We start from the raw sequence: 9704 nt of genomic DNA, 5'->3' as shown, positions 1-9704 counted from the left end.
TTCGTGCCCGTAGCGAAGCACAAAGCAAAGAGAAGACTCGTCAGGACGTCTCCTTACTCAAGTAAGGCAACTGTGATCCCGACGCGAAAGCCATCAGACCTCACCATTTTATATATGCCTGTGGCTGCTAGCGACAATCTAAACCGGATCAACCGTCAAGCCACATCTGTATCGCTCGAGGCACTTGTTCCGGGTCAGATCAAAGATATAAGGATCAACGCCCGTAAGAACATCCTCGCTATAGATGTCACAAACCGCAGCGCGCTAGACATTCTGAGCAACGTTAAGGTGCTGGATAGCATCAACGTACGCTGCTATAAACAAGACCATCACGACTCTACGGCCGGCGTTGTGTATGACGTAGATAATTCCATAAGCGATGGTGACCTGCATATACTCATCAAGCCGGCGACAGAGGGAATTGCCATATTGCAAGCCCGTCGCCTGGGAAACTCGAAGTGTGTCAAGTTAACTTTCAATGGAGACAGCCTACCGTCCCACGTCAAGGTCGGTCACTTCCGACACGTTGTACGGCCTTTTGTGCCAACGCCGCTTCAGTGCAGGAAATGTCAAAGGATAGGGCACGTTAGTGCGGTTCGCACAAACGCTGCCGTGTGCTCACGGTGCTCTGGGTCGCACAGCTCCGACGCCTGTCGTGCAGAAAACCAAAAGTGCGCCTATTGTCAGGGCTCTCACGATGCAACTTCGAAGAATTGCCCACATGTGAAAAATGAGGCGAAAGTCTTGAGGCAAATGGTCAGGGATGGTTCCTCGCACAGGGAGGCTGCCGCTAAGGTGCGACGTCGACGCTCACGTCGTCGGAGATCTAGGAAACCCACTGCTATTGCTAAGGATGCACCGCGTCCACTGACAGTCCAGAAACTTACGCATACAACTAGCAATAGCAGCAATGAGATTCCTCAGCAGAAAGTCTCCAATATCATTGCCTCAAGCGAGGAGTGGCCGCCATTGCCACGGCTAGATCCACCAGCGGAGCGACAAGATGTAGCACGCTCGCCGAATCATGCTTCACCTTCTGGCAGCAACCAAGACAACGACAAACAAGTTGTCACCATGATAAGGGCCCTTATGAACACGCTACGAGCACTACTGACCGCCATACACACTCCGGCGGCTCGAGGCGCACTTCAAATACTGGATGCCCTGTATCCGGTACTGTCCGGTCTTGAGAAGCACCATGGCTGCTCCTCTACATTCGTTCCTTAGAGAAGTCAAGGAAGCGTCTATCTTCCAATGGAATGTCAGAGGCATTAAATCGCGGATTTCGGACTTTCGTCCGTTTGTTTTTAAGAACAAATTTCCAATAATCGTCCTTTGTGAACCAAACGTTGAGAGCACCATCCGCCTATCAGGATATGAAGCTTTCATGTCTGCCACCTGTACCGACCGCAGCAAAGTCATCGTTTATATCAGATGTGATTTCACATATGTTTTACACCCAGTGGCACCTGATGACGACAATCAGTATGTGTGTTTGACTATAAAATGCAAGAACGTCGCACTCACGCTCATAGGTGCCTACATTTCACCTTCGAGTCGATTTGACAGCGCAAGGCTAAGTACAATTTTAACAGCGACACCTGGACCATGGGTTATTACCGGCGACTTCAATGCGCATCATCCGCTATGGGGAAGCTTAAAGATGGACTGTCGAGGAAGACGTGTACTATCCTTCGCGTCGGATCATGAGCTCTGCTGCCTAAATGATGGCAGTCCCACCTTTCTGCGGGGATTGACATACAGCAGCTGCCTGGACTTGACTTTTGTTTCAAGATGCCTCAGTGCCAGTGTGAAATGGTTCACGGACAACGAAACGCATGGTAGTGACCACGTCCCAACATATGTTAAAATCGACGGCATACGCAAGTCACACTCTACTACAGTTCTTCATCACATCGACTGGCCTAAATACACGTTGCTCATGGAGAAGAATAGCCAAGAGATCCAGGATTGTCAACCTGGCAACATCGAGAAGCTAATTAACGCCGCTGCTCAAGAAGCCACAAGATCTTTTAGGCCTATTCCTAAATTTTCTGAATTCGAAGCAGAATTGGAGCGGCTTCGAGCAATCCGCCGTCGCGCGGAAAGAAGGTACAGGCGCACCAAGTCCATCTACGACCTAAGGGAGGCGCGACGCATACAGAAGAAGATCCAGCGTCGGATCAACTCCCTGCAGTCTCTAAGATGGAAAACCTTCTGTGATACCCTTGATCCGCATAAACCCCTCTCACATATTTGGAGAACAGTGCGTGGTCTTCGAACATCACCGCAACAACGCCACCCCTTCAAATGCCTGGCTCTCTATCAAGGTCGCAGAGAGATCGACGTAGCGGAGGACTTCTGTTTCAAGGTTGCTGGTCTACCGCCATCGTTCGCTACACGTGATCCCCGTGATGTTCCAATCTCGCGAGATTCTCGTATGAACAATTTGTTTTCCATCGAGGAGTTGCAGGCGGCGTTGGCAGCGTGCAGACGTTCCTCATCGCCTGGGCCTGACGGGGTGACATACACAGCTCTTGGAAACCTCGGTCACACAGCCCGGCATGCACTTCTAGACGTGTACAATAATTCATGGTGTGAAGGAGAAGTTCCAGCTGCATGGAAGTCTAGCCGCCTTGTGCCTTTGCTCAAGCCAGGTAAATCACCCCTAGACGTGGCGTCTTATCGTCCCATTGCTCTGGCCAGTTGTCTGGGAAAGGTGATGGAGAGGATGGTGCTGACGCGTCTAGAGTGGTATCTAGAACATTACAAGTTATATCCTGACGCTATGGCAGGCTTTCGACGTGGACGCTCTTCTATACACAACGTCATAGGTCTTGTCTCGTCTGTTCAGCACGAAAAAAGCCTCAGGAGACTGTCAGCGGCGATGTTCCTGGATGTTAAAGGCGCATATGACAACGTAACCCATCAAGCCATCCTGGACGCCTTGGGTGATGTCGGCCTCGGCGGCCTTGTATTTCGGTGGATATCCAGCTTCTTGAAGGACAGGTCATTCTTTGTGCAAACAGAGGACGGTGCGTCATCACAACGCAACACCTACCGAGGCGTACCACAAGGCGGAGTCTTGAGCCCCACTCTGTTTAACCTGGTGCTCATCGACCTGGTTCATACCCTTCCGGAATCCGTCCATGTGTCGATCTATGCAGACGATATATGCATTTGGTCATCAGGAGCGACGCGTCCTCAGGTGCGCGCCAGACTTCAAAAAGCGGCCACACTAACATCAGGTTATCTTCGAGCACGAGGTCTGGAGCTGTCCTGCGAGAAGTGCTCTATAGTCGCTTTCACGCGTAAAGCAATGAAACCGTAGGTTATCAGAATTAATGGACAGCCAATTGCCTACGAGAAGACGCACCGCTTTCTAGGAGTGATAATCGATCGAGACCTTTCCTGGAGTACTCATATCTCCTACCTAAAAAGGAAATTAGTCATGATAACCCACGTGCTCAGATTTCTTGCGGGAAAGTCATGGGGTGCGTCTGTGAGTGCGATGCTCCAACTCTATAACGCACTGTTCCTTGGTCTCCTGCGCTATAGCTTACCTGTACTGGGTGGGACCGGCAAGACCAACCTCCGTGCCCTCCAATCTGTACAAGCTCAAGCTCTGCGAATTTGCCTTGGTCTTCCCAGATGTGCGTCCACGGCAGCAACAGTAGCCATCGCGCATGACCACCCCATCAACACGTATCTTCAAGTCGACACCTTAAGGATGCATATCAGGCACTTCGCCCGACTTCCATCGCATCATCTCGCCTCCCTTCCTGCCGCTCGACCTCGTTCAGCGTTTAGCAAGATTATTGCCTCCAACCATGGAACTTTACCGTCGAACTTCACGCCTGCAGCACGACCATCTCAACCGCTGTGGTGCCTCCATCCACTCCAGGCTCTTCTTGTTATTCCCGGTATCAAAAGGAAAACGGAGATGTCAACTTTCGCCCTCAAACAAACCGTGCTTTCAGTGCTACATGAACAGCACAGAGGACGCATCCACGTTTACACAGACGGTTCTGTATCCTCTAATAGTTCAGCTGGAGCAGTGGTGATTCCCGCAGAGTGCGTCACACTCAAGTTCAAGACATCTCACATTACATCATCGACGGCTGCAGAACTCGCAGCTATCCGTGCTGCTCAGGAGTTTATTGTTCACAAATCATCACATTCATGGTCCATCTTATGTGACTCAAAGGCAGCTCTTCAGTGTCTGATGTCCCCTTTCAACCATGAACCAAATGAGCAACTAGTCGCAGACATCCGACTACTCCACCATCACGCAATCAACAAGGGACACAACATCATCTACCAGTGGATACCGGGTCACTGTGGAATTTCAGGAAATGACAGTGCGGATGACGCTGCCCGGTCGGCTCATGATGGTGCCCAGATTACACCCATACCGCTGTCAAGAACAGATGCAGCCACAAGTCTTCGCTCCCTCGCCCGCGAGCTTACACAGAATCTGTGGAACACCAGTGCATTCACGAACGCACGTCTCCACAAATTGGATCCACGTCTGCAACTCCGCCTACCACGAGCGGAAGCAACACTTCTGTGCCGCCTGTGGCTCGGCGTGGCATTCACAAACTCCTATTCATTCCGCATTGGAATGGCCGACAGCCCTACTTGTGACACCTGCGGCTGCGAGGAGACGATTGAACACCTCCTTTGTGACTGTCCCCGTTACGCAGTGCGAAGAAAAGTGCTCGTGACCGCTCTCGCAAAACTGGACAATCGCCCCTTTACTGAGGAAAAAGCTCTAGGACACTGGTCCAGACGGGCTTCGGCACTCAAGGCCTTAAGGGCTTTGTTGAAGTTTTTAAGGACATGTGAATTGTGCGACCGCCTCTGAACGTTGTAGCGCGTAGTTTCGCGTTACTGTGTCAATTTTATTTTTTTTCCTCTTCTTCTTTCTCCTTTTATTCCCTTTACCCCTTTCCCCAGCACAGGGTAGCCAGCCGGTACCTACACTGGCTAACCTCCCTGTCTTTCCTCTCCTTTGTCTCCTCTCCTTGTCCGGGAAGGAACATTGGCCCGAACCGAAGCACCCTGCTCCGTCAACCCGGATAGAAGAGAAGCGCCGGGGTCAATGTACCGAATATGTTGGGTTGACGAGTACATGTAAGCTCTGCGACGCGGCACTTTCGTGTGCCAAGTCGTCTTCCCATCTGACAACGGCGTCGGATTATCTGCGACACTGGATCCTTAACGCTGTCGCGTTAATGTTCCCGCAGTTTTGAAGAAACGGAATTATCAAGAGCGCTTTGTCTACGATACTGTAGTGTGTAACCGATCTCGGGGCGTGCGGATGCTACGAGAGATGGGGTTGGGGAAACGCAGAACAGCGCAGCAAAGAGATTTTAATTACACACAAAACTCAAAACTCAATTAACTCAAAATAAAACTCAATGAAGGAATGGTAACACTTCTGTAACCTAGACATGTCTTTATCCTCGTCTACCATAGTTGCATGCGTTTTTTATGTGAAAGTCAGGCAACCCTAACCTATGGCAGTGACGCTATCAGAAATAAGCGTTCTTACAGACTTTTGCCGTCGCAGGTATCTTTCGAGTCCGATGTGTCCCGGATCTTCATCATATTCGGTGTTATCGCCGGCTCTTAAACGTTTCTGCCTTGGTGTTGGCCAGTCAACTCGTCCGTTCCTGATGCCGGTGTCCCGAACTCCGTCGGTGACACGGCACCCCGGCCTCACCGGTTAAGCCGAACTACTGGCTCCGTCGCTACTTGTTGAAGTGCCGACGAGACGCCACGGGGACTATCGTACGTGCTGGTCTGCCTCTGAAGTGGGATCCTTCCTGGAGTGCCCAGTTCTGCCGTTACCGCCTGCAGCAGGTCCAACGAGCCTCGCTCGAACGTCGCCGAGGTCGACGGCCACACCCAGGACGGCCAGCGTCACGGATTTGACTGAAACCCCATGGCCCCCGTCGTCTACGCGACGCTGTCGCTACAACCTTCTTGGCCCAGGGCCATGTCGATAATGCAAGCTCGGCGTCGCTTCTCCTTCGATCACAGCTCGGGTCACGCGCCTTGAGGGCTCGTGGCGTTCGGACCGATACGTGCCCATCGTTCTCTCCTTTTCTGCGTCCCATGCCTCTTACATATGACAGATACACTACGCCACATGCGAAGTATTCGCGGCATCATAGCTCAAAGGCTGGCTTCACTTGCTTGCATGCCATATTTTTGTGGCCGTGATTTATCCGCCGTGATTGGTTTCTCTGGAATTCTAACTGTGGCCCCCTGCCAGATTTTTGCGGCTGTTTCGTAGCTAGATAGGATGTGAAAGGAAAAAATTGTCGTCCATTCGAATTGTAGCACCAACTTTCAAAGAAAAAAATAACATACGGGTTTCTCCTGTACTGGGTACATCGTCCGGAATTCCGTAAAAGTGATTTGTCATGCAGTCTGCTCTTAATGGACTGTTTGTGTACTGACGATTCCAGCCGCATAGGTGGGAAATCCTGTGTGTTTTGTTTTGTTCTTGGCTTTAAAACGTTGTTAGGTAACGGCAGTGCGAAGATGTCCACAAATATTAGACAGCTTAAGACGGCTGTTATTGACATTCCATTGTTATTGCAATTAGCATACAGTAGGATACTAAACTTACTGTGGTGTATTGCTAAATAACCGCTACCGTGTTACAACTTGTATTGAGTGGTTACATGCCCATCCACCGCCAATGGTCCAAAGTGGATATATACTAAAATAAACAATGCAGGATAAGAATATTGAGTAGCATATGTGCCCCCAAAAGACAACATGGTCGACTGAGTTTGTGCCACAGGGTATGTGCTCATCCTTGGCCAATGACCCAGAATAGATCTGCAGTCGAGTAGACAAGTAAGACTAGAGCATTGAATAGTACTGGATGTGGGTAACTGCATATGTACATGAATATACAACTTAGGTCACTGGAAGTGTGACCGTTATTAGTCAATGCCACCGAATTGGTTGAGAGAGAGGGAGACAAACGAGATAAGAAAGACAGGGAGCTTACTCAGATAAGATTTCGGTTGCTGTCTTGCACTGGTGGAAGGGTATGGGGAAATGAAAGACGGAAAGAACAGCATAGAGAAAAAAAGCAAACAATAAAAAAATATATGGAAGGTCGTGAATGTCCAAGAGAATTAGTCGCTGCACTAGGCCACTGGAACGTAAGAAATTCAAATGTGCCTTGATTGTCTCATGATATGACGACTCTATGGGTCGGCGTTCCGGGACCGTCTTCTCCGAAAGTGGCCGGTTATCAAAACGCGCCAGCGCAATTGTGAGCGACTGACTTTGTGCGCTGTATCGAGGACAATGACAAAGAACACCCGCCGTGGTTGCTCAGTTGGCTATGGTGTTGGGCTGCTGAGCACTAGGTCGCGGGATCAAATCCCGGCCACGGCGGCCGCATTTCGATGGGGGCGAAATGCGAAAACACCGGTCTACTTGGATTTCGGCGCACGTTAAAGAACCCCAGGGGGTCCAAATTTTCGGAGTCCGCCACTACGGCGTGCCTCATAATAAGAAAGTGGTTTTGGCACGTAAAACCGCATAACTTTTTAATGACAACGAATGTGTTTCTTAGTTTCTTAGTCGCCTCACTTGTCACATGCAGCACTATTCTCCCATCTGGTGCGGAGAGCAAACGACTTCGAGAGTGCGACGCCAAGCCACAGTCAACAAGATCACGGTTGTCATGTGTCGGGAGAGTGCAGGTGGAGGATGAAGTTGCAGACAGGGGTCCAGTCGACGCAGACGTGTGAGCTGGAAATTAGGTGTATTCTCCCATGATTGTAAGGTATCCTATGCAAGCACTCGAAATTTCGCTGCTGCATCTGTTCTTGACAGCGGGATTAGTTCCTGCACACCATCTTTATGAAAAGATCTGGTTGCTTCATCGGCCTGTTCTTTGCGTGCTACGACAGAGTGGCTTGGGAGCCCCTGATGAGTGATGTCGTGTGCTTGCTGGACAAGGCGAGGAAGGAGCTCTTTAATTTATGGCACTAGTTGTTCATAGGGTTCGCGGTGTAAGGCGGAAAGCAAGAAATGTAGAGCTGCCTTAGAGTAGCTGAACATACTCCATTTTTAAAGTAGTTTCTCGAATTATGCGTAGTGCGCCACGAAGAGCAGCAAGCTCCACGGCTGTCGACGTAGTCTGATGCGATGTTTGGAACTTCAAGCTGGTGATTTTGGCAAGAAAAAAATCGCCGATCCTGCAGAACCTTCCACGGTGGCTGAACCATCAGTGTATAGATTGGTATGATCTTTGTATTGCTTGCATAGCAAGAGCAGCAAAAGTTTCGTGAGAGCTGGTGATCAGAGTTGTACCTTCGTTCGAATTCTTGGTAGTGTCAGTTGAATATTTGGCTGAGGAACAGAATGTTCGCTGCAGCTGGGTAATTGTGCCTGGTCGTGAGCGCTTTCGAGTGTAACAATTTTAGTTTTGCAGGTATCGGGGAGCACTGTCAAGCTGTGCCTCAGATGCCCAAGTAACAGCGCCCGGTACTGTTGAGTGATCACGTTTACTGAAGTACCCCGGGCTTTTCCATCAAGAGTCTTGAAGATATCAGAGATGGCTGTCAGGCGCTTCTTTAGGTAGGCCACATGGGGACTCGAACAGAGATCATGGTCGATGATTACCCCTATAAACCTGTGCGTCCTCACATGAGAGATACTTTGTCTATCGATGGATATAGCGTACGAAGTCAATGGCTTCCGTCTATCTGCCACCAATACATATTTTTCAGGAGTGATCGTGAGGCCTTGTTACCGAAGGTAGGTCTACATCAGTGTAGCAGATTTTTTGCCGCCTTGTGTGCACTTGAGGAATCGTCACACCGGATGCTCAGACGCAGATGTTATCAGCATAGATTGACAATTTCACCGTTTTTTGTATGCATTTTATGGGACCAATGAGCACTATGTTGAAGAGGGTTAGGCTCAAGAAGCCATCCTGCGGTATTCCATGGTGCGTAAAGCACGGAGTTATTGGGTCGTCTTCGGTATTCGCAACGACAGACCTCATATGTAAATAACTGCGTGTCCCATGATAGAGTTGACCGCCAAGGCCAAGAATTTACAGAGCCTGTATAGTAGCCTCAAGCAGAACATTGTCATATGCTCCTTTGATGTCGAGGAACATGGCGACAGATAGACGTCTGCACGACTTTTGACCCTGGACGTATGAAACCAACTCGATGACGTCAGTGGAGCATTGGTGACTTCAAAAACCAGCCATAGCGTCTGAATAAACTTCATGGCGTTCAAGGTACCATTATTGTCTGGCGGGGATCATTCATTTCATCACCTTCCCAATGCAACTAGCTAGCGCGTTTGGCTAGTATGCAGTAACCTTTGGAGGATACTTGTCAGGTTGAAGGAGTGGTGCCGGGCGACTGGTCTTCCATTCTTCAGGAACGTTTCCATCCTGCCAGAACTCATTGAAGATGTGCATCAATGCACTTCGCACCTGTTCACTGAAGTGGCACAATATACGGTAAGATATATCATCTTACCCAGGTGATAACTGATTACATAAGGCAAGTGCCGCGTAGAGCTCTTGAGTTGTAAACGGCAGATCAATGCGTGATCCTCGTGTGCCTGGAACGTAGTTAAACTAAGGAAACTTGTGCGCGTTGGCTGTCCTGCAATCATACATACAGCACAAATCTTCCACTACG

This window comes from Dermacentor andersoni, chromosome 7 (assembly GCF_023375885.2).
Source record: "Dermacentor andersoni chromosome 7, qqDerAnde1_hic_scaffold, whole genome shotgun sequence".
In the NCBI taxonomy this organism is placed as follows: domain Eukaryota; kingdom Metazoa; phylum Arthropoda; class Arachnida; order Ixodida; family Ixodidae; genus Dermacentor; species Dermacentor andersoni.
This window is presented reverse-complemented; position numbering follows the sequence as displayed.